This window comes from Polypterus senegalus, chromosome 12 (assembly GCF_016835505.1).
Source record: "Polypterus senegalus isolate Bchr_013 chromosome 12, ASM1683550v1, whole genome shotgun sequence".
Classification (NCBI taxonomy): Eukaryota; Metazoa; Chordata; class Cladistia; order Polypteriformes; family Polypteridae; genus Polypterus; species Polypterus senegalus.
In genome coordinates, this window is record NC_053165.1 from 150,493,190 (window position 1) to 150,517,104 (window position 23,915).

The following is a 23,915-nucleotide window of genomic DNA, read 5'->3' on the forward strand; positions in this document are numbered from 1 at the left end:
TTGAAAGCATGTGGATTACCTAGCAGTTCCCTCCTTTACATAATATACTACTGCAAAAATCTGGGCTATTTCACATATGACAACGTAAAACCATAAGATGTGCAGGAAGAGAAGACTAGCTTGGACAAGAGTTCTTTTTCTACTTTACACCACCACTACAAAAACTGGGTGAGGCTTTTAAATAAACTTCCATATGTGTCTATAGACTTTTCCTTTACTTCTATGTAATTACTGCACAGTCGGGCAAAACAGTTTATAGAGACAAAGATGATAAAGATATAAGGTGAACTCAAAGTCTCATCACACCTCATCAGCACAGGTATCTGGAAGGCTGCCGGTTCAAATCATCTTACTGCCAAAGGGGACCGTACTCTGTTGGACCCTTGCGCAAGGTCCTTAACCTGAAGATGACTGACCGTGAGCCCTCACCCCCATAAAAAAGGTCAGACAATTTTCCCTTGGGGATTAACAAAGTATATCAAATCATATTTGTTTTCTATACCAAGGCAACACTGTAGGTAAATGAAGGTGGGCGAGATGCACCTATTTTTTTTTTTTTTTTACCAACTGAAAAGTAGTTTTTAGAATGATATTTGTTTAGCAGAATGTACTGTGACACGTGGTATACATCAAACAAATGCCCAAATGTTACAAATAATTGTTTAATAAATTCAATCTCAACTAACCTGATAGGCTGCAAACGACTTGAACATGCTTAAGATTAGGAAGGTGCAAGAACGCTCTTAGAATCGGACAGGTCAATAAGCCAAAAATTAAATAACAATACCACTGTGCCACCGTGGGAATGTGTGCTGGTGAACACTCTCTTAATGGGAGAGCTCGCAGCTGTTAAGATGCTCACTTCCTAATTTATACCAGACATCGGTTAATATATGAAAAGGAACTGTGGAGGAGATCGCACACTTGCAACTCTACCTCCACCCCAGGCATTTTTAGACTTCCGTGAGGCGGATGAAACGTTCATTTTATTTGCATCCGGCCGCACCAAACTATGATCGTTTTTTTTTTCCCTCTAAGAGCGATGACTCATTTTTTGTAACTTTCTCGTTTCGGGAGTGACGTGCTGCTTACGGGAGACACCTGCGGAAATTCAGCGCAATCAACCCCTCATGACCAACAACTTCTCGTTCCATTGTGACTAAACCTACACAGTGACCTTATCACTCAAACAAGAAAGAGTGCATGTATAGCGCCCTTCAGAATGACAAAAACAAGTTACTTCTTTTGCATTGGACTGTCACGGGGAATACTTGTACAGTTGTTGTCCCAGCTTCTACTCACTAAACAGCACTACTTACAAAGATAAATACAGTTACGATTTCTTGGTTGGGGGTGACTTGCAATAAAAACACAGCGCACCTCTAACATTCGCCACTTTATTTTACTAAAGATCCATACGAAAACAAGAAACACGGACAAAAACAGGCTTCACTTTTCGATACTCTCTGCCATCACCTGTCTGAAACACTACGGCAACGAGAATTGCCATCAACTACTGCAGAGAGAAATGACCACGCAGGCGACTGGTCGGTGATAGGCTGTGTGTAGTCGGGTGAGAAGGCAACCAGAGCTCTGATGGAGCGAGCGTTCTTACGGGGCAATCTCTGCGCCTCACTGCGCAGAACTGAACGCAGGTTGGTCGCTAGCAACCCCATCGACCAATGGACAGCATCGCAGTTTCAACTCGAGTTTCACCGCAGCGCCAGCGTGTACAAGGCAGCAATGGCAATTCACAAAACAAGTTACGCCGCTAACTTGCCCTCAAGCAGTAAAGCTAAAACCCAATCTGTCCACCAAATGGTTTGATATTCTGAAAAATCCTACATGACAAACACAGTATACCTTCATCGTTGACAAAAAATTGCATATAACAGGCGAAAATTTCATCAGGCTCCCTCACTGCGGCTCTCACAAAAAGCGTCTACGTAACCGTTTCGAATCTAAGCACAAAGCCCCGTTTGTAAATGATCGTAAGAAATGAAAGAGCTCGTGAAAGTACGCCTAAAATTGGAGATACTACATATTGTAATTAAAACAATGATCGATTCGTTGCACAACCAAACACAATAGGAAAACGGATAAACGGACAGCGCGCTTTAAAGCAAAGCATTCGGCCGCGACACGTTAAAAGTGCCGCACTGCAGTCTTGCCAAGGCCGTTCTCATTAACGTGCTTCCTCGAACCACCGTTTCAAATACTTGTCAATATGAATAAGGCACAAAGCGCCAAGTCGTACTAATACGGCATGAGTCAACGCTGTCCTTCCCCACCTCCTTCGTCTTGAACACAAAGGGAGTAACTTAAACGGAGACAGACACAAAGGGTCGCTCGATCGCTCAAACCGGCAGAAATGAACACGGCATTTGAGAGAGAAAAATCTATAACCCTAAATACGATATAAGTCAAAGTGACCTAGGGCCATACTTACTATGCACATCTGTGTCATTTGAGTGTTCTTCCCTAGCTTTTACTGAGCCGTTTGGGTCCTCTACTCCTCCGGCCCTCTGTCGCTGCCGCAATCGCCATTCAGTCTGTTGGTTAGAGACTTAACCGTAGCCGCGGGCGGGTGCTTCCGTCACTGGCGAAGGGGCGGGGCCAGAGCGCTGTAGGAGGCTTGTCGGAGGCGGTCTGTTTGAAAAGCCGGCTGAGCGGCATTTGTTTAAGACGCGATCCAACACCTTTGCTTCCAGTCTGGGCAGTTTCACGTTTGATTAGTCTATTTTTGAGCTATTATCACGAGAAATGGGCAGTTCAGGAGAGTTACTGATTGGTGAGCATTTTCTTCTGTCTGTTTTAAGATAGAAAATACATAATTAACATATGTAATGAATTATTTCGTTCTTTTCTTGCTGGTGTTCTACCTTCCAGCACGTTACTAGCACCTTGGCGTCTACACTTACTAATATATTTTTAAACACAATCTTCTACATACATACAGCATGATTAATATAAAGCACAAAATGACGTGTGACAAAAACAAAACGCGATATTAATTTGCTTAACCTGCATATAATAAATGCATGTAGAGTAGCACTCAAAAGTCTGGACCCAGCCAGAAAGATATATATTTTTGATAGAAATGAATACGTTTAGTATCAATAATATCATTAACTTGATTTAAAAAATACAGCCAATACATTACTAGCGTTGCTAATGGCTATTACTGCTTGATTTTACATTTATTATTCATATATGACTACAAAGCTCCATTTTCAGCAGCTATGCTTTCAAGCGTCTCAATGGTCAACTCCCTTAACGTATCCTTCATTAGTCATTTTAAATTCTAATTGGTTATTAGAGAAACCTTTGTAAATACATTAGCAATTTTGAAACGTGTTATTCTATGCACTTGGGTTGCAAGGGACTGACATTCCTAAAGTTCAGTTCTGGGTTCAAAAATGGCCAAAATGCCACAGCTTTCTGAAGAAATATGATGACAGTCAGTTTTTTATTTTTATTTATTTATTATTTTTTTTGCAGAATAAAGGTTATTCCATGTGACTGAGTGCAAAAAAAAGAAGATTTCAAACAAAGTTTCTGTTGCTGCCTTGGTAGTAGAAGACAAACTGGATTTAACCAGGATAGACAAAGAAGAGGAACCCCTGGATGGGCAGCTTCATAAAAGAATAAGTACACCAGTGAGCAGTTTGAGTATTTTATATCCATTGCCTTCACATAACATTTTTTCCATGGAAGTCAACTTCATTGACCCATTAAGGTTCTCATGAAGCTTGTGACGGGATTCTCTAAGGGTGATCTGGCTCACAGGACCCTCATTGTTGAGGACCCAAGTGGCTGAATCAGGCTACGGGGATGCCTATGTAATACCTGGCTGCGGCAAATAGATGGTCATTTCCAGAGGGTGTGGGACTGGACTGCGTGTCTGCTTGGGGTGTTGCCAACTGGGATCCTGAGCTGTTTCGTCATCTTTTGGGTGCGACAATGTGCTGTACCAGTGCATGCTCCCCCTGACCTGACCTTACCTGTATTTCATAGAGAGTGGCACAGTACTATACTTGGCTTTGCTTCCTCACTGCACCAGGCCCCTAGATTCAAATCCAGGCCCAGTTCTCAGAATCTACAAACAAAAAGACAACATGGAGATTCCATAGAGGAGATATCCCATTAAGAAACTAAAGTAAAGTCCAAGGGATTTGAGGCCTCGCACCACCTGTCAATGGGTGTTGTGTCATAAACTCAAGTTCCATTTTTAAAAGAAAAAATATTCCTATATGAATCTCTCATTTCTTACAGGGAAATAATGGTGCTCTTTCTAAAAGCACCAATGCCCTTTTCAACAAGCCATTCATATTCTAAAGGCGTGGTGGGAGTCACCTTATTTTCTATTTGCATTCATGAGTGCTCTCCTGAATTAAGCAGGATAACAATTACTAAGGAACTTTTCTACATTACCACCTTCTTTAAATATGAATAGGTCAACAGTCACTGAAACATTTAAATGATAAACAGATCATTCATGTATGACAATCTTCAATTTATTATAGTACAGATACTAATAATTATGTGATATTGAAAATAGTAACAAAATAAATATTTTGATCCATTCTACTGGAGCCTATCTGGGCACCACTGTGTGCTTGGAAGGAATTATCTCTCCACGTGACAATAGTCCATCACAGGATGCCTGCATACTCACTCATGCCAGGCTAATTTAATCAAACATCCAGATCTTTGCATTCCTTAATTGTATTTTTAATCTACAGTGAAAAATAGATAGATAGATAGATGTAAAAGGCACTATATAATTGAAAGAAAGATGCGAAAGACACTGTATTATATAGATAGATAGATAGATAGATAGATAGATGTAAAAGGCACTATACAATTGAAAGAAAGATGTGAAAGACACTGTATTATAGATAGATATTTAGATGTAAAAGGCACTATATAATTGAAAGAAAGATGTGAAAGACACTGTATTATAGATAGATAGATAGATGTAAAATGAACTATATAATTGAAAGAAAGATGTGAAAGACACTGTATTATAGATAGATAGATAGATTAAAAGGCACTATATAATTGAAAGAAAGATGTGATAGACTCTGTATTATAGATAGATAGATATTTTGAAGGATGCCATTACCCAGCTTGATGGAAGGACTTGGGGAGAGAGTATCCACAAGGCATTATCTTCCCCAGGATGCTAGAGGGTGGCCCCCCTGGGTGACTGTGGCACCACGGATTCCTGCAGGGCACATTGGGAATTGGAGTTTGATGCAGCCCTGTTGGGTTCCATGGGGCCACTACGGGGGGCTGCAGAGACAGCAGAGCCCTGCTATGTGGGGCTTTCACCTCACCTGGGAGTGATTCCAGACCTTGCTAATGAGCCACCTGGTGCACACCCAGGTGCAGCATAAAAGGAGCTGCCTGCCTTGATTTGGAGCCATAGTCAGGAGGAAGGGGATGAAGCACTCTAAGGAAGAGTAGAGGTGGAAAGAGGAAGAAAAGAAAGGTGAAGTGCTGTACTGTTAAATATTTTCCATTCCTAATAAACATGTACTGTGCCTGGAACTCATGTCTCTGCCTATGTGTGTCAGGTTGGGGTGGCTGCAGTGCCCCGTGGTGGTCACAATAGATAGATAGATAAGACAGATAGATGTGAAAGGCACTATATAATAGATAGATAGATACTTTATTGATCCAGAGGGAAATTCAAGTACAAGTAACCAATAATTAATTATATACAAACATCTAAGTACACACTACACAAAAAAATACTGTACAAATAGTGCAATCACAGTACACAGGGTTTAGAATCTTATAGTCCAATGCAGGTAATTTAGATGGTGCATACAATAATGCGAGTGCAGTGAGAATTGTGTAAATAATACTACTACCAAAGTGACAGGTGGCGCATAATATTTAAGTGACAGATACTAAAGTAACTCAATATTAAAGTAAAATAAAATAGAGTGACGTTGCTTATGCTTACAGGGTGTATACGGAACAAAAAAAGGAAAAGTGACGCAGTATTGACCAAGTAGTGAGATATCAAATATAGTGCATAGCTAATATACCTAATATAGCTTATGAGCAGAGAAGGAGCATCAGGCTCAGAACTCAGCCACCCCCCTCCCCTGTTGGGAAGAGTTAAAGAGTCTAATGGCTCTGGAGACAAAAGATCTTTTGTATCTGTCAGTATTGCATTTCTATGATAGCAGCCTACCACCAAACAGACTCCTCTGCATATTTATGGTGGTGTATAGTGGGTGATGTTCATTGTCCATAATAGATAGCAGCTTGCATAGTTCCATTCTCACTGCCACTGTCACCAGAGAGTCCATTTCCATTTCAATCACAGGTCCTGCTTACCTGATCAGCTTCTCAATGCAAGCAACATCTCTGTTCTTCAAGCTACCCCTAGCACACCACAGCATACAACAGAGAACTGGCAACTGGAATATTTTTATGTGATGTTTTCAAAAATCAAGGCACACAACTTAGAAAATGTAACATGGCATATTATAACATTCTCAAACCTGCTTGATCCAATTTAGTTTATACTTTAACTGTAAAACTTCAGTAAAACTAATTTTTTGAATTCACTTTTCATCAATATCGCATTGAATTTTGATTCCGTGTTTCGAGTTACGTCGTGACAACGCAATGCATAACTGCCTGTGAGTGAATATCATTTCTTTCTCTCTAGTAAATAAACTGAATTTTTCGAATGTTTATCCCTGTGATTTGTTAATTGTCATAGCAAAAGCTATTCTAACGGGAAACTGTAAATTTTTTAATATGAATGGCATATCAAGGATCTCGTTTGGTGTCTAATGTTTACCGCGGAAGATGTACTACATTACCTGTCTTGTCGCCTGTTTAAATTTTACATGTCAGAATTTTTCAACCAATTTTGAATAAAACTAATCTTGTTCTATTGCATAGCCCATCACTCAGACATAAACTGCGCAATAACATTACGATAAATCCTTCTTTCAGCAGTAATTCGTGTGTAGGAAGACTGGACAGTGTTAACAATTGTAGATATTCTATGGGATATTGTAAGTTGATGTTTTCATCTTCCGCACCATCACCACCAACTGTTTCAGCATAGTCTCTTGATACGCATTTAACCAATTTGCAGTGTAACCGATCGACAATTTTCGTGTTAATTCGTTTGATTTCATCGTTTTGTGGTGCTAGGATTGCCCGTGTACTCATTTCTTCTGTTGATAACCTTTTGTGATGAAATTCTTCATTAAGATTTGGACATAATATGTCTTCTTTTATTGGGAACTTAAAGTGAGGAAAACGTAAAAATTTCTAAGAGCTGAGACTTCAGGAACTGTGTCTGTCAAAAGCATTCACACGAATGAGAGGTGAGAGGACTGTGGGCGTGGGCCATTAACCAGAAATGGTTGAGAGGAGGGTGGGACTTGAAAACATCTCTTGGCAATAGTCTCGTCTCAAGATTTTCTTTTATGATAGAGAGATATCCTCTGCCACAAATCTGCCCAAGCTGTCCAAGACCCTCTGTAAAGATTCAACGGATTGCAGATTATCTGCCAATCCCCCAAGCTTGGTATCATCTGCAAACTGAATGAGCTGGTTATTATGTTCCTATCCAAATCATTTATAATGTTAAAAATAGCAGCAACCCCAGCACTGACCCCAGCTGGACACCTCTCTTAATTCTAGCCAATTCTGATAAGTTTCCTCACACCATCACCCTCTGCTTCCTGTGTCTGAATCAATTTTGCACCACCGCTCTACACGACACCCTGAGCTCCCACTTCTTTTAGTTTGATGCCCAACCTCTCATGTGGCACCTTATCAAATTCCTTCTGAAAGTCAAGATAAATAATATTGTATGCACCACTCTGATCATAACCTTTTGTTGCTTCCTCATAGAATTCCAGCATGTTAGTAAAATATGATCTCCCTCGTCTGACTGCACACTGACTGTTCCCAAACACTCAGTTCTTGCCATGTGCTGCTCAGTCTTCTCCATAATAATTCCTTCCGTTAATTTACCTGTGATTCATGTTAAAGTATGTGAATTTCCCCTTGGGATTAATAAAGTATCTATCTATCTATCTATCTATCTATCTATCTATCTATCTATCTATCTATCTATCTATCTATCTAAAGTTGCTTGCCTATAGTTACTTGGATCTGGCCAGTTACCCTTTTTATATAATTGGATAGTTTTTGCTATTTTCCAGTCCTTAGGAATTCTCCCGTTGTGTAGTGATTTTGTACAATATGCATCAAGGTTTCATATCTGCACTTATTAAGCACAGCCATTGCCCAGCTGGGGTGCCAGCTGGATGGAAAGACCAGGGGGAGAGAGCATCCACAAGGCACTACCTTTCTCAAGACACTAGAGGGCCCCCCTCCTGGGCGCCTGTGGCACCATCGTTTCCCACAGGACATACTGGGAGTTGGATTTTGGCACAGTCCTGTTGGGTTCCATGGAGGCCACCAGGGGCAGCTATGGAACCTTACTTTAGGTTTCCATTACACCTGGGAGTAATTCCAGTTAACCCTGATGAGCCACCTGGAGCACTCCCAAGTGTAACATAAAAGAGAAACATTTGGAGAGCCAGAGTCGAGAGGAAGAGGGATGAAGTCGAGGTGGAAACGAAAAGAAAAGGGACTGTGTATTTGGTGCTGTTACTGTGCTGTGCTGTTGTGGGGAGCTATGGAAAAGCACTTCCCACTTGTAAATAAACGTGTGCTGTGTTGGAACTCATGTCTATGCCTGTCTGCGTTGGGGTTGGGGCGGCTGGAGTGCCCCTGCTTTCCACAGCACATCTGGTCCTGGTGATTTGTTAGATTTCAGCCTATTTAATCTAAGCAGCACTTCTCCATCTACAATTTCCGAATCAACAAATTCAAATCGAATAAAAAGTATCAAGGGTGAGCACCACTACCATATGGGAGAAAAATATAGAGGAATGCTATAGTGGGTTAGTTTTGCTGTTACTTAATGTCATTTTTCAGGGTAGCAACGCTTGCATGATGTTCTTGCAGGTATTCTGCTTTACCTCTGACATTCTGTAGACATGCAGATTTAGTTCATTTGTAATTTTAAATTGGCCCCATATAAGTGAGTGTGGGCATTGCATTGGCCATCTTCAGGGCTGGTTCATGCCTTGGAACTGTTGGGAAGTTGACAGAGCCTACATCCTCCTCCTAAGTAGGTCTGATAATTGGTCAGTCAGTCAGTCATCGTCCAAACCGCTATATCCTAACTACAGGGTCACGGGGTCCGCTGGAGCCAATCCCAGCCGGCACAGGGCACAAGGCAGGAACAAATCTTCGGGCAGGGCACCAGTCCACCGCAGGGCATACACACCCACACACCAAGCACACACTAGGGACAATTTAGAATCGGCAATGCACCTAACCGTCATGTCTTTGGACTGTGGGAGGAAACCGGAGCACCCGGAGGAAACCCACACAGACACGGGGAGAACATACAAACTCCACGCAGGAAGCAAACCCGGGTCTCCTTACTGCGAGGCAGCAGCACTACCCACTGTGCCACCGTGCTGTCCTCTAATAATTGGTAGATGGATATAAATTCTTTTTTTTTTTTGAAGAATAACACAATTTTTTATATTTGTTATACTTTCTGTTTTATTTTAATGTATTATTTGTTTTCATATTATACGTTTTTGGTTGACATTTATTATGTGTTAAAGCTTAATGTAATCTTACACTGCATAACCCCGGTCATGCTTGCTTGCTTGCAAGTTTCTTGTATTACAATTTATTTTTTAATAGCACTTCAAACATAACCTTGGCATAGTGGAGGACTTACAGTAGAGTTTTGCTGCTCTCTTCCTGGTGGGGTCACACTTTGCAAATTGATCCTAGGCAGGGATGCTCAATTGTCACCCTTGTTTAAATTTAGTTGAAGGATAAGCAAAAGATATTTCTTCACAATCATGCTATATATTACTTTGCCACATAAAATTGTGTTCTAATGTGTTTTTTTTAATAGACTTTAAAACTTCCCCAGAATTCCTTGGATTCTTGGAATAATTATTTCTAGTTTCCTTTCATTATCACATGGCGGCCTCATAAACACAGAAGGCATATTTTCTTGAATCAAAACCTTTGCTCCTTCAAACTGGACACATTTGGTAACTTCTAAGGCCTTTTCATTCATCTGTGGACCTGTGTATTGCATTAGTGCCATTGTAAGCTGCTCAAACAGACAAGGAATTTTTAAAATTTACAAAAAAATGCTTCACTTCAGAACTAGAGGTTTGTCAATCCATTAGGCGACGTAGGTAGCCACCTAGGGTGCTCTCACCTGAGGGGCGCCATTTCTGAAAGTTAGGGGTACACGCTCTAGAGTCTAGACACTGTAATATAATAATACTGACTACCTGCTATGGACAAGTGGTGATGCCTGTCAACTACGCATAGGGCTAAAAACGGGCTTTGACCAACACTGTTCAGAACACACTTTTATCTGGCAAATTAATATGTGCCTTGAGGAGACAAACTAAACAGGGAAAAACTGGAAGAAATTAAGACGGGGGGCCTCTTTTCTGATTCTTGTATTTATTATCATTAAATGATGGCATATTATTTTCAACCAGGGGAATTAATGACTGCGGTGGGTTGGCACCCTGCCCAGGATTGGTTCCTGCCTTGTGCCCTGTGTTGGCTAGGATTGGCTCCAGCAGACCCCCGTGACTCTGTATTTGGATTCAGCGGGTTAGAAGATGGATGGATGGATGGATGGAATTAATGATATATGGTGCCTAAACTTCAGTATTATTTACATATGCTGGTTTTCTCAGAATGGAGATCAGTTTACTCTGATTCAAGATATAGATAAAGATGTGTGGATTATCTCCATGTGCTTGGGTATTCCTTCCACATCTCCAAGATATGTTTGTTGGGACTCTTGGTGGCTGTAAAGGACTTTGATAAGACCACAGGTGTCAGGCTGCTATGACCACTATAAATATTGTGGACTGTTATGCTCTGGGCACTGTACTCTAGTTAGAGGCTAAAGTCCATTGTGATGACACAGCTTAGTAACTTTCACCTCCCTAGGCAGATTTTGATTTGATATACTATGGGGCTTCACCCCCTGCTCGCTTCGTTTGCCAACCCCCCGGCCACTTCACGTCTCTGTCGCTCGTGTATGTGGATTTCACTTCCACCAAACAACAAATCTTTTAATTCTCGCAGAAAGTCCTCTTCATTGGGACGAAACACTACTTTTCCCTGATGGCAACACAAATTAGATGACCTACAAGTTGTTAAAGCCGAACAAAATCTACATACTTCTGTTATATCACCTATGTCCATATATTCGATCTCTTTTCACTGTTCTGTTATTTCACCGAGTAATAATTTCCATTTGTTTGCACTAATGCGATCTTTACTATCAGTCTTTGGAGACTTTCGAATTTTAGCACTTTCAAAATTTCTAACCTGCTCTGCATGTGTATCGCGCCAACGTTTTTGAATTCTTTACGACGTTCTACTTTGTCATCTACTCTTTGTCTTTTATTTCTGGCCCCGGGCGTGGTTAAATCTCTTGGCACAAAGACTCATCTTGTGGGACGTGTAAGTGTCTCTCTGAGAAAATCGTGTCTCGTCTCCTTCCAAGATTTTTTTTTTATAATAGAGAGAAGTTGCATGTGATTATTATTATAGTGGGCTCAAAATATGGAATGAAGGGATTCTCAAAAGTTCCTGTTTACAGGTACAATTCTGTTACAACGAATATCTTTACAATGAAATTTTCATTACAACGAAGTATTTTTATAGTCCCGACAGTCTGCCCATATGACACGAGTCTATAGAAATCTCGTTACTATGAAGTACATTCAGCAGATACTTTCCAAAAGACCTTGAAATGCCTGAATGAATCATCCACACAGCAGCTAGTTCTGTGGTGGCAGCTTAGTTGTACACAACGATCCCCAAAAGAAACATTGTACACTTTATTTTCTTTCTTTGAACTTTCCTCATACTGTTTTTTTGCTGTTTTTGTTTTCTGGGGTTTTCAGTGATACCTTTTGCTTATTGCTCATCAACATTTGAAAAACTTTCATTATCTCTCTATCCTGCTCTGCATGTGTATCGCACCAATGTTTTTGAACCTCTTTATGACGTTCTACTTTGTCTTCTACTCTTTGTCTTTTATTTCCGACCCCGCTTGGGGCTGAGAGCGCAGGAACTGTGTCTGACAATAGCATTCAGACGAATGAGAAGTGATTGGTCCGTGGGTGTGGTTGTAAATGTTTGAGAGGAGGGCGGGACTTGTCAAGATCTCTTGGCAGAAGGTCTCGTCTCGCGGGACCTGAAATTATCTCTCACGGGAGTTGAAATTATCTCCGAGAAAGTCTCGTCACAGGATTTCCTTTTATAATAGAGAGACTTTAATAATCCTCAAGGGGAAATTGTCTTTTCGCATGACCATCGGGGTCAGGGTGCAGGGTCAGCCAAATGTACAGCGCCTCTGGAGCAATTTTCAGGTTAAGGACCTTGTTCAAGAGTCTAATGGAGTAGGATCTCTTATGGCAGTTATAGGATTTGAACAAGCAACCTTCCAGATCCAGGGCAGATTCTTAGCCTCAGGGCCACCACTCCACCTGTAGGTGGACATTATCTTTCCTTGGCTTGAAATATACTGTAGAATATTTATTTAATTATAATTCCAGGCCGGCTAAAGTTTGGCTCTTAAATCTTCACTTTTACTCTGAGGAATGTGGTTCTAAACATTACTCTGGCTTTACAATTGTTTGTTTGCTCGTTTGTATTGTTATAAAGCATGCTGGTCAGCTTTTAGTTGCTTTAAATATGCTATATAAATACACTTGAGTTGACAAGAAAGCTACCCTCTGGTAGGGCATCCCGTAACACCCTGTTTGTTGGCTTAGCTGTATCGATATATACACACAACATGGACATATTTTAGGAAATATATGATTATTCTTAACCTTGTGTAAAATTAAAACATTAACAATAATAATTTAATGAAATCAAATGGAATGGAGTTTAGCAAATGCTACATCATACAGTGCTTCAAATTGTCTATCTGTGTTTTCATTTACTCTAAGATTTTACTCATATTTCATGTGAGATCACTATTCAGGTCACAGAAACTCATTAACAAAGCGTGCCCACTAGCAGAATAAAAAGGTCAAGCTGAAAACTGACAAGATGACACATATTGTATTAAAAACATGGCATTTAGCGTTAATTGCACAGTCCAGCCTGCAGCTTTTAAATTGCAAATCTAAGCTTGCTATTGGATTCAACTATTATTTTATTAAAATCAGATATCAAAATGACCTCCCGTTTTTTTGCACTTGTAGAAGGAGATCATTCTTTGTATTACTCTCTGTCAGAAAAAAAAAAAATATATATATATATATAAAAAAAACCCATACAACAAAACTGTGCGATTTGTGGAACTGAATTAAAATGGCAGAGCAAAGCTAAGGAGGCACAGAAGCACATTGGCTAGTTAGCGTTACTGCTCCAGTCATCGTTGGTGTCATGTTTCTGCCATGGTGTGTTCCTTGGCATCTGTTTATTTTCCTTATATGTGTATCTTTAAAGTTTATTTTACAATATTATTATTCACATTTCTATTGTAATGATGCATTTGTGTTAATTTTGTCTTCTTTATGTATTATTTACTATCTGCTAAGATGGGTTGAATTCTAAATTATCTAAATTATCAACATTCACACCAACGTTACTGTCTGCAGTGCACAATGCTATTTGGATCTCTTCATTATATGCCATTTGGTACCATTTGTTATGGGATTCATAAAAGCAGTGGTAATATTTGTGATGCGCCATCTGTTGGAATGACAAATATAATGCTTTTTATTACTAAAAATGTTTGTGATGAGACACCTTTTTGATTACTGAGACAGAGCAACCAAATGGACACACAGACAGACAAATAGGCACTAATCCTTTTATTAAAGTGGAAAATATTATTTATTTATTCAAATGCCATCCCTTACTGTATCGGAATGCAGAATTAGGGTCTCATAATATGCTAACAGGTGGGCACCTGCTTCCTATCATCCTGCATCCCCCAGCGAGCACCTTGTTTCTATGGTAACACTCGGACATTTGGCAGTTTTGCAACCTGCATCTGACTCCGCCCCATTCTGATAACATTCACTGTGCTTCTGCAATTTGAAGGTGGTAAACCTCTACCCCTTTGCTTTACCTCTTCATCCCAACTTGCAAAAGGATTTCGAAATAAATTCATTTTTATATAAACCTTAATGTTTGCAGTGCACCATATATTGGACTATATTGTCATGCATTGCATTTGTCATTTCAACAGATGACACATTACAAATATTTGATCCATCCATCCATTTTCCAACCCGCTGAATCCGAACACAGGGTCACGGGGGTCTGCTGAAGCCAATCCCAGCCAACACAGGGCACAAGGCCGGAACCAATCCCGGGCAGGGTGCCAACCCACCGCAGCATTACAAATATTTGAAATAATAAAATGTCTTGCATATGGGACTTGTAAAAGCAGTGTTAATGTTTGCTACTATTACTACAAATATTTGTGATGTGCTGTCTGTTGGAATGACAAAGATGGACACACAGATACCTAGACACACATACACTTACCCTTTTACTGTATTAAGGTAATGAGTTGTTCCCTTATGAACCTTGTATTTTGTGGGTGGAACCCCCACCAATGTATTGGCTCCAGCAGACCCCCGTGACCCTGTAGTTAGGATATAGCGGGTTGGATAATGGATGGATGGAACCCCCACCAATGTCACCACAGAAGGACTGCCCTCTGCCTATATAATGCCTGGCTAGAGGAGAATTCTTTAGTGGTTTATTTTCATTTCATCTAGAGCATTTCTTTGTAAGTTCTGATTTTCTGATATCTGAATTTTTTGCACCATTTTTGCAGATACTACCTTTGGAACTTGTTTGCTCTGGGCTGACTTTTAGGCAAATCCTTTTTTCACCGCTTTAAAGAAATAAATATCTTCTTTTTTAAAGATTCTGCTTTGTGACCAGTCCTTCATATCCAAAGGTCTTATGGTTTATTTCACTAGGAGGCACATATTTGGGACATTAAAGATATTTCTATCTATCTATCTATCTATCTATCTATCTATCTATCTATCTATCTATCTATCTATCTATCTATCTATCTATCTATCTATCTATTTATATTGTCATACCATTCATACACTGTATTGCAGCATACAGTAGCATGAAATAACATTCCCAGAACAGTGATGCAACATACGGTATACCTAAACACAGGACTAGTGTGAGACAGGTAAAGAATTATACTATTCTATTACATAATAGATTAATAATTAAATAATAATTAATTAATGTAATAAAGTGAAATATATATTAATAAATACATAAATAACAGCAAAAACTAATAATAAACACGACAGTAGTAACAGATGTACTGTATATAAATAAACTGCTAGGAGTATCTATCTATCTATCTATCTATCTATCTATCTATCTATCTATCTATCTATCTATCTATCTATCTATCTATCTATCTGTCTATCTATCTATCTATCTATCTATCTATCTATCTATCTATCTATCTATCTATCTAATAAAGAGTCATCACTGAACAAAAATAGATAAAACTGGGTCTCAAATACAAAAAGGTTGAGGACCACTGGTCTAAGCAATGCTGCAGCCTCCCCTCGTGGCCATATTTTTCTCAAAATGAAATGATCAAACCAAACAGAATGTCTCTAAAAATGTTTTATTCTTGCTTTGTACTTATTTAACAAAAAGCCTGTGCCACCAACTTAGTAGTTTCTTCATTATTATTCTTTGGATTTCAGTTCAACAATAGTCAACAGAAAACATGGTTTAGATTGCCTTGAAGTGGTAGCTCCCATAAGAGTAATGACGCAGAGCCTGAGTGAACACCATCTGAATTCAAGTCAGCGTCTGATGAATGAGCAGGAGAAAGGCAGCTTTGCATGAATGTGAGAGCTGAAGCTTTGCAGTGAATTGGAACAGATGGAGCCCGTGAGTTTCCCCGTGTGCTTTCGAATGCCGCATGGTGCAGCTGCACAACCACTGGAGGAGGTTCGTTTATGCGACAGAAGAGAGCATCAGCTTTTAGGCTCAGATAGTGTGATGTTGTAACCAAATGTACAGTAAATCAGCAAAGGAATGCATAAATAGGAGACCAGACTTGCATTCTGGTATTTTCTGGCATAAACACTGAAATCAAATATATTTTTCCTTATTTATCTGGCAACATTTTAATGCAGCTTCGCACATCCATTATGACCGATTTATTATTTTCCAGCTGTGACGGACTGCTTTCTCATTTGTGAATAATGCGGCTGTGAGGCTTTGTGATGTTCAAGTTGACTATCATCTACAGTACCTTAACTGCATGAGTGGCACTTATCATCAGTTGAATAAATTTGCACAGGAATGGCTATCATTTTAAAATTCATTCAAACTGACATGTTTTGAATTGAGGTTATCAGTGTTTTTTTACCAGCTTCTGGATTTTTTTTTTTTATGGGAAGCTTTAAACATTGATGCTGAGATTAGTGTGGGCCGCATTTCTAATATGTGGCAAGCAATTTTAGAAACAAAAACAGAATGTGCCTAAGCATCATAGATTTGAAGAATATTCATTGATCAGTCCTACTCTGCAAATCCAAATGCTGTGGGGGAGAATTGTGACAGCTTATACTGAGGGGAGCTCAGTCATGAGTTGCAGGACATCAGTGCTACGCTAGTGATTAATCAGGACTCTGCCCTAAAGCACAGTGACATAATCACTGAGACCATTGTTGTACTGAACCTCTCAAGACACAGATCAGACTGTCCTCTCTTGTAAACCCTATAAGAGTTTAATTTGACTCTTTCCAGGGAGACCACAAAACGTTCATTACATCCTACGTAGCGTTTGTCTCGGCTGTCAGTCAGCACTTGTTGGAATGTCACACATGTTTTTTGAAAAGTGAGCGGCCTTGCTGGTGTCATTCTCAAGGTATCGTTTTCTGTCTGTCCTTTGCCAGCTGCCAGGGGTAACCAAACATGATTGCAAAGTGAAAAGGCAACAGGAGTCAGAACCACACGTTTTATTCTCCAGCAGCTTCCTTCTGTTAACAAGTAAGAAGATACTGGATGTTGTGTACATATTTGCATAGCGTGTTGCATGAGTAATTTCCTGCATTAATGCCGGGAATTGTATTTGTGTTTGTGCCTGAGAATCACAATGAGCCTGTTATTCGGTCAACACACAGCGTTCTTTACAACTCATTAACTTTTTAAGAATCCTAAAAGGTTCCTTTATTTTAAATCAAACAGGTAGTGCTTTGGTAGCATGCATGTTGTATTGTGCTGCTGTGAGCTCCGGTTATTTTAATTCAGGAGTTCACCTCGTCTGTCGGTGGAAAAAGACACCTGATGAAAGTTACACAGCTGAAACACCGCTCTAAATTTCTTTTTTTCTAACATGGAAAATACTTTTACTCAGTTTTTACATATGAACTGATGCAGCCTGACACTAAACTCACCTAATGGAGCTGGGGAGTCCTCTACAGCGCAACTTCAACCTGAGCCTGGAACAGGGGAGAGTCCTGAGACTTTGGAAAACATCTTGCATCACCCCAGTCCCAAAGGTATCACATCCTAGTGAGCTGAATGACTCCCGGCCTGTCGCTTTGACGACACATGTGATGAAGACCATGGAGCGGCTGCTGCTTCACCACCTGAGGCCACAGGTCCGCCACGCCCTTGACCCTCTGCAGTTCGCATACCAGGAGAAGGTGGGAGCGGAGGATGCCATCATCTATATGCTACACTGATCCCTCTCCCACATGGACGGAGACAGTGGTGCTGTAAGAATTATGTTTCTGGACTTCTCTAGCGCCTTCAACACCATCCAACCTCTGCTCCTTAGAGACAAGCTGACAGAGATGGGAGTAGACTCACACCTGGTGCCATGGATCGTGGACTATCTTACAGACAGACCTCAATATGTGCGTCTTGGGAACTGCAGGTCTGACATTGTGGTCAGCAACACAGGAGCGCCGCAGGGGACTGGACTTTCCCCGGTCCTGTTCAGCCAACATACATCGGACCTCCAATACAACTTGCAGTCCTGCCACGTGCAAACGTTCGCTGATGACACTGCTATGGTGGGCTGCATCAGGAGTGGGCAGGAGGAGGAGTATAGGAACCTAATCAAGGACTTTGTTAAATGGTGCGACTCAAACCATCTACACCTGAACACCAGCAAAACCAAGGAGCTGTTGGTGGATTTTAGGAAGTCCAGGCCCCTCATGGACCCCATAATCATCAGAGGTGACTGTGCAGAGGGTACAGACCTATAAATACCTGGGAGTGCAGTTGGTTGATAAATTGGACTGGACTGCCAATACTGATGCTCTGTGTAAGAGAGGACAGAGCCGACTATACTTTATTAGAAGGTTGGGCGCCTTCAACATCTGCAATAAGATGCTGCAGATGTTCTACCAGACGGTTGTGGCGAGCGCCCTCTTCTACGCGGTGGTGTGCTGGGGAGGCAGCATAAAGAAGAAGGACGTCTCACGCCTGGACACACTGGTGAGGAAGGCAGGCTCTATTGTAGGCACGGAGCTGGACAGTTTGACATCCGTGGCAGAGCGATGGGCACTGAGCAGACTCCTGTCAATCATGGAGAAGCCACAACATCCACTGAACAGGATCATCTCCAGACAGAGGAGCAGCTTCAGCGACTGACTGCTTTCACCGTCCTGCTCCACTGACAGACTGAGGAGACCCCACACTATGCGACTCTTCAGTTCCACCCGGGGGGGTAAACGTTAACATTATTCAAAGTTATTGTCTGTTATACCTGCATTGTTATCACTCTTTAATTTAATATTGTTTTTATCAGTATGCTGCTGCTGGAGTAAGTGAATTTCCCCTTGGGATTAATAAAGTATCTATCTATCTATCTATCTATCTATCTATCTATCTATCTATCTATCTATCTATCTATCTATCTATCATATAGTGCCTTTCATATCTATCTATCTATCTATCTATCTATCTATCTATCTATCTATCTATCTATCTATCTATCTATCTATCATATGGTGTCTTTCACATCTATCTATATATCTATGTAATCCTGTTCAAAAATGTATATATAGGAAGAATAATTTCAAGAATTACAAAAAATACAAAATTGCCTTTAGTATCAAAATAACCACAAAGGAAAGGAAAAACTCAAAGTTTAAACAGAAAATTCTTAAACCCACGTAATCTAACTACGTTTGCAGGGAGAAAGCAGAATGTTCTTTTTATATGATCCCTCTCACATACACAGACACTCACACAGAGACCATTTGGGACCCAAGACCCTGAATCTGTGAGAAAGTTAACTTCGGCCCCACTTTGCCTCCTTACAAAGTTTAAAGTTTGACCGAAATTAAGCAAAATCCCATCACCACTTGGACTTGACTACACAGGTTTTGATCTTCTGTCTACCTTTGCCCAGCTGAAAGTACCCGACAAAGCTTCTTCTCCTCCTATCTCTCTCCTTCTCTCTTTTCACCCTGGCTTCTCTTCCCTCCACAGAGTGATCCATTAAAGCCCAGCTCCTCAATGAGGTACTTTTAAACTCTTTCATGGGGTCACTTCCTGGATCTAGAATCACTTCCATTATTTTGCCCCAGGGATGAGGCTAGAACCCCCTTGACAGACGTCAATCATAACCTAGCTTTCCTTGTTCTACTACTGCAGCATCAATCCATCCATCCATTATCCAACCCGCTATATCCTAACACAGGTTCACGGGGGTCTGCTGGAGCCAGTCCCAGCCAACACAGGGCGCAAGGCAGGAAACAAACACCGGGCAGGGCGCCACCCCACCGCCGGGCACACACACACACACCAAATACACACTAGGGACAATTAAGGATCACCAATTCCACATGTGGGAGGAAACCGGAGCACCCGGAGGAAACCCACGCAGACATGGGGAGAACATGCAAACTCCATGGAGGGAGGATCCGGGAAGTGAACCCAGGACTCCTTACTGTGAGGCAGCAGCGCTACCACTGTGCCACCGTGCCGCCCTGCAGCATCAAACTTCATATAAATCATCTGACATCTTGATGTTGCAGTGAAATGATCTATGAAACAATTGTAATATACCCGCAATTCTAAACAAATGAAAAAAACGAAGAACTAAAATGATAAATTACACAAAAAGCAGTTCAGTAACTAACCCCACCATCTTCAGAACATGATATAACTTATCAGTACTCACGTTGTACAAAGAAGAGACCATTATAACATGTAACGATGATTTCTGTGGAGCTTTTCGGATAAAAGCAGAGAATTACTTTGAGTAGGACATTTTGGTAAACAGGTCTTTTAACCTAGTGGCTACCGTAGACCACAGGAATGCTGGGTGAATTCTCCCTCCTGATTCATTGCGTGACTCTGAATGAGTCACATTACCTGCAGGTGTGACAATTTAAAAAAAAAAAAAACATTGGCATAGGTACAGATACCTGCTAGATCAATCGTAAAATGGGAGGTTTTTGAAAAAAGGTAGCACTTCTCGACATTATGACTGTAAGGTTTGGTATTTTATCTGCTCACACAAAAGATTAAAAGCTGCACAGAGAACAAAGCATGACTCCATGCAGGAGATAAAGACAACTGAGATCATAGAATGAGCAGTGAATATAAGCAGCATTCATATTCAGCCAAGGGAACTATCGGGAAGATGTTCCAGGTCACTCAACAAGAAGGATTCTCCAGGTCAATAGAACTTCCAACAGAAGTCAAATGATTCTGCTGTACCTCTGTGTCCCACAGAATTCCAACACTCATACCCCACCATCTCAATAGGGAGTATACCTTATGGTATAAAATGTGTTTGAGGTATAATGCTGGATTGTGATTTTATTGTTACTGTGATGGAAAATAGGGATGGACTGGAACTCCAGTTGGGATGGATGATCCTCTCTTACCCAATTGGAGGGCCATCACAACAGACAGATGTTAAGGACAGATGGACATCATGAACAAGACAGGTGGTTTTCTCTTTACCAACCATGAGGCTGTCATAGATGGACAGTATCTTGACTGGGATGGTTGGTGCCCTCTTTCCCTGTCGGGAATCCCAAATAAGTTACGGACAGTGAGAGACTGCCTCCCAGGGTTATGTGGTTCTTCCAGTATGCTGAGAGCCAGCATCCCATTTGGAGAGCAGCATGGGCATCATGGTTCCATAAGGCTCCCTTGTTGGGTTCCTTGGGTGACCATCAGGGGGAGCTGTTGGGAGGAGGAGCCCTTGTCCCACTAAGTGTCCACCTGACCTGAAAGACAATATTTTGCTTTTAAAATGGAGTCGTCTACATAAAACCTTGGCAAGCAGGAGAACAAAGCTCAACTGGGAGGAGTGGAAGAGAAGGTAAGAAAGAGAAAAAACATAAAATCTTTTTTATTGTGCATGAAAGAATTTTGTTTACTGTATTTCTGTTAAAAAAATTGGGATTTTTGTCTGGGATTTGGGGGTCTGAGATCCCCTCCAATGGTTACAACTAGCGTAGTCAGAAGGATCTCCTGACCATCATCTTGGCAGGGACCTGCATTTATCAATTCATTGTGACTAAAACAACCAGCAATTACCCTGGGACTTGTGTGGAGTACAGTTGTGCCTGGGATTTTGGTGTCTGCGATGCCCCCAGTGGTCACATTATATATTTTGTTATAGTGATGTTCAATACCGTGTATTATGCTGAATGTTACTATTTCAGTACTATAACTGCTACATATATTGTAGAGACTATCTTGCATGGAAATGTAATAAAAATTTGCCCTATTTCATGCAGGGTTCCTCACCTGGCTAGGGTTTAAAATGCCGGTTTTGACTCTTTGTTGTGCATTTTTTTATGTATTTGTATTTTATCTATTTCTTTTATTTATGATTTGAAGTATTCTTTATCCATCCATCCATTTTCTAATCTGCTGAATCTGAATACAGGGGTCTGCTGAAGCCAATCCCAGGGCACAAGGCAGGAACCAATCCTGGGCAGGGTGCCAACCCACCGCAGGACACACACAAACACACACTAGGGCCAATTTAGAATTGCCAATCCACCTAACCTGCATGTCTTTGGATTGTGGGAGGAAACCGGAGAAAACCCACACAGACACGGGGAGAACATGCAAACTCCACGCAGGGAGGACCCGGGAAGTGAACCCAGGTCTCCTAACTGCGAGGCAGCAGCGCTACCACTGCGCCACCGTGCCGCCCAGTATTCTTTATGTTTTATATATATATATATGTATCTAAACCTGTATTATGTTCCATGCGTTTTGTGGGTGGTCCCCACAAGAAGAGGGGCCACCTGCCAATCACTGCCAGGAACTGCCTTTCTACCCTATAAATCTGAACTCCCACAGTTCCTTGTGGTTCATTGTGAATGCACTCTGGGTTTGGTAAGTTCTTGTGCCCTTTCTACTTACTATGAACAAATAATGGCGCACTACACAATAACGTGCAGTGAATACACTTGACGCAGCAGGGTGGCCATGAGGCACATGCATACGGGCGCCGTTCTCATCCCTACCACCCTTGCCATCACTTCCCCTACCTCTTCATATCTTAAATCATTCTTGAGACAGATTGAAGACTTAAGTGGCAGCTTCAGTGAAAAATTTAGGAAAACGTACCAAGTAATTGCAACACAAACACTGACTTAATCAGTTTTAACGCGAAAAGATTCCCGACGAAAGAAGAGAGGAAGCGGGCCACTAGGGTGGAGAAAAGAAGAGCTGCTCAGGAAGCAGCAAGCGCATCAACCTCAGAGCAAACGAATGATAAACGAACAGAGAAAAAGGTTTAAAACTAGGAATGCTCAAGTCAAGTGGATTCACTGCACGTTATCATGCAGCGCACCATTATGGTTGTTAACGAATACACATGAAAATATCTACTGTGGTGGGCAGCAGAGTGAGTGGTGTTACTGCCTGGCAACAAAGACACCGGGGTTCAAGCCCCAGTTACTTCCTTTGTAGAGAAAAACAAACAAATGCTGGACTGTAAATCATCACCAAGTTGTATGTAAATGCTGCCCGAAATGAATTACAATCCGCATCTCCTGCTAAACACCTGGGCAAGTATGACAGGCAACAAGAGCACCACATAGAAATGTGGAACAAGACTTTTCACTGAGCATTTTACAAGAACAAATGTTGAAGAATAATATCTAGTTAGGCGTCTGCCATAAAACAACAATGTTCACTCCTAACCCTTGAACCTTGGCTTTTACTTATTACTCACAAACTCTTTTATGAGGCATTCTTCATGGGAACCTGCACTTTGTCTTGTACATTCCAACAGAACTTTATCCTACCATTTACATTCCTTGTTCTTTGGAAGTGTTCCCATCGATTTTTTTTTTTTTTTTACAAAGCTGCAGTTTTATAAGTGTGTGAGAGTGTATAGGTTTGTCACTTAAGTAATTATTATTTACTACATGGATACCGGCGATACAATAATGCGAGAGGATTTACATTATTATTAAGAAGAATTCAACTCCCGGTGTTTTCAAATAACTTGTAGTCACCTGTCTCTACTCACTCTTTAGACAAAATCATTTTGTAGGATTCGCTGAATGCCCAGAGTTCAGCTCTGCAGTTCAGGCTTTTTTTTTTTTCTATCTTTTTCAATAATACACGAATCGCTGTTTCTTGCCAACTATACAGATGAATTTTTTGTTAGCAGTGTTTGAGTCAGCCTTGACAATAAATTAAGCTTTGCCATTCTCTCATCTTGGCTCATGACTACATTTTCTACCTTTTCATTCGCATTTCATTATCCAAAGCAACTTAAATCTGATTTTTCTTTTTACACTTGTGACAAA

The 23,915-nt window shown here is 40.8% G+C and overlaps 1 protein-coding gene across 2 annotated transcripts in view; it reads right to left on the reverse strand.

The window, feature by feature from the left end:
* Positions 1-23,915, reverse strand: part of mapk6 (mitogen-activated protein kinase 6) — an 87,753-nt gene that overhangs the window by 39,999 nt on the left and 23,839 nt on the right. Inside the window, exon 1 of one of the 2 annotated variants that reach the window (XM_039770313.1) lies at positions 2,450-2,566. The exons of the other annotated variant lie outside the window; for it this stretch is intronic. The gene's annotated coding sequence lies outside the window, so the exon portion shown is untranslated. Of the gene's footprint in view, positions 1-2,449; positions 2,567-23,915 lie in introns of those variants that run through there. 2 annotated transcript variants of the gene reach the window in all.